Raw genomic sequence first — 2757 nt, forward strand, 5'->3', positions numbered from 1 at the left:
TTTTCTTCTTCTTTTTTTTAATCAGAACCACAGTTTTGGACAATGTGTTCTTCTCTGTTCCTCCCGTCCTCCAGTTGTATTTTTGGTTACTTATCTAGGGGTGAAAGACATATACAAGTCTTCACCGTGGTAATTCTCAGAGGTGAGGAAACAGGGAGAGAGAGAGAGAGAGAGAGAGAGAGAGAGAGAGAGAGAGAGATCTGCTTCTAGTCACACAGCTAGGAAATGGTACTGTTAGGATTTGAACCCAGGTCCACAGCCAGGCTGCGGGAAGCAGGGGTGGCTGGGTCCTGGGACTCATGTCCAGACTCTTCTGCCAGGCTTGTTCCCTATCTCCTTGGCTCTCTCCTCTCATATCTCCTGCTTAGGGGTGTGGTGGAACAGGATTTGTGGCTACTTTGTCATGCTCAAGAGGCTGTCAAAAGCCTCAGAGCCAGGGACACCTAAATTCCTGCAGCGGGGAGCGTGCATGGGCAAATTAACCAGTAGGATGAGTGACATCCTTCTGCTCATCCACCAGCAGGTCACCTGCTACACTGACCCTCAAGACCCAAAAGATTTGTTCTTAATCTAGATTATGTGAGTGACAGCTTGGCCCCTGTCATCTGTCTCTCCCTAGCCAGCTGTCTTCACCTCAGGCTGGCACCTTAGGGCTGGGGAGGTCCTTCTGTCCGCTTGCTCTCGCAGCCACCACCTGCCTTCAGTCCAGCCTTATCTCCCCGGCATGGGGACTGGAAGGTGGGCATGAGAGATTTAGTAACTTGCTGCCTGCTATCTGCCCAGAGGGGTGTTACCAGGGCGCAGAAAGCCATGGGGCAGCTGCTGCCATTTCTCTCTTCATGGTCACTTCCTGAGGATCCAGTTCACAAAGCAGGCTTTCCTGGAGTCCCCTCTGGGCCGCCCACCAGCCTGGGTGTGTTGGTATCACAAATACACTGAGGCTTGGGGAAGGTGGACTTTGGCAGAGGAGGACTCAGTGCCTGAGGCCTCCCAAGCCCAAAGCCAGCCCCAATGCCACCCACTCATTCCCAGACACTTCTAAAGAGGGCGTGTGTGTGTGTGTGTGTGTGTGTGTGTGTGTGTGTGTGTGTGATTAGCTGACGCCACCTCCCACGCTGCAGATGGGAGGCCTGGGTATCTAAGGTCATTGCACAGGTCTGATGGGGACCTGCAGGGTTCTGTTTTGTCTTTAAAGAAGACTCGTTTGTAGGAAGCCCCTTAGGATCATCATGGCTACCTGCTTGCCCCTGGTTATTTTTATTTGTGGTACTAACAATTAAACCCAGGGCTCTACCACAAAGTCAGGTCCTCAGCCCTGATTTATTTATTAATTTATTTTAATTTGAGTCAAGGTCTGACTTAGTTGCCTGCACTGGTTTTGAACTCGATATGTAGCCCAGGAAAGCCTTGAACTTTGTGTCTTCCTGCCCCAGTCTCCCGAGTAGCTGGGATTATAGGCCTGTGCTACCACATCCAGCTTCCTGCTCATTTTTCAAACTGGGCACGATTTACAAACATCTCAGAGCCCTGAGCACTTCAGGAAAAAAAAAAATCACATCTATTTTTGAACCTCCAGCGCTGATTCCTCAGCTTTCTCTTAACACTGTAAGAAAAGAACTATGCATAGCGAACTAGGAGGTAACTTCTGAGGCCCAGGGAGGGAATGAAGAGAGCACAGCCTGGAGCCTGGGGTGTCAGAAATTAATGCTCTGGCTCTGGTGCGGAGGGCCATTAGCTCACTCTGGCACTCGGTCAACGGTGGTCACTTGTTACTCCTGTTAGCAGCAAGCTTATCCATCAAAGGCCTTCCCCACTCTTCTGTGGCCCGGGAACGGGGACAGGGACAGATTGTCACACTCATACAGGCCTGGCCCTAGAAAAATTGAGCCCCCAGCCTCAGTTCACGTTGAGTAGATGGGGCAGAGCTGGTACAAGGACCCAGAGGACCCGGGCACCCAGGATGGAGGAGTGGGCAGAGGCATTAGCAGACAGATCTAACACCAGGCTATAGGGTGGGGCTCTGGGCCACTCTATTCTGCAGGGGAAGGGATAGGAGAGCTCCGGGTTCTGGGGCCCTGTGCTTTTGAGAGCTAGTGTAGTCTATAGGAAATGTATGTACATATGGATGAGAGCTAAAGAGGGGTAGGTGCTAAAATCTGCTAAACAGGGCCCGTAGGAGACGCCTGGTTCAGAACCTTTCTCCGGCCGGAGTGAGACCAAAGTGGAAATTTTGCCAAATTCTGGCCAGCCTGTGAACCTTGAGCCTTTGAAGTTGGATCAACTTCCGGCTGGGGTTGCACACCCTAAGGGGAATTGCGTTGGGTGTGTGGAGGCTTATAACGCTCTTGGTTGTTGGGGGTTGCAAGCTGCGGCCGTCTCTAAGTTACTGAGGGGCTGCCATCCTTATTCCTATTAGTCAGTCTCTCAATAGTCGTGTGTGTGTGTGTGTGTGTGTGTGTGTGTGTGTGTGTGTGTGTGTGTACAGGCTCTTGCAGAAGCGTGTACCTGCCAGGGTGGGAGGAGGGGGGAGAGCAGCGGCTCACAGTTAACTTCCAGAATCCCTCTCTGCACCTAGTCCTTACTCGGAGAGTCCACGTTCCTTTGCTACTTTCGCTACATTGGCTACTGCCCCCCAGTCCCTAGTTCTCAGCTGGTCTACAGCAGCATCTCCCGGACCTTGCCCCTTCCGGGGGCTCGCGGGGGCTGGCACTAGGACCCGGCGGGGCGGGGCGGGGCGGGGCTCGGTGCTCCCGCAGC

This window comes from Onychomys torridus, chromosome 1 (assembly GCF_903995425.1).
Source record: "Onychomys torridus chromosome 1, mOncTor1.1, whole genome shotgun sequence".
NCBI lineage: Eukaryota > Metazoa > Chordata > Mammalia > Rodentia > Cricetidae > Onychomys > Onychomys torridus.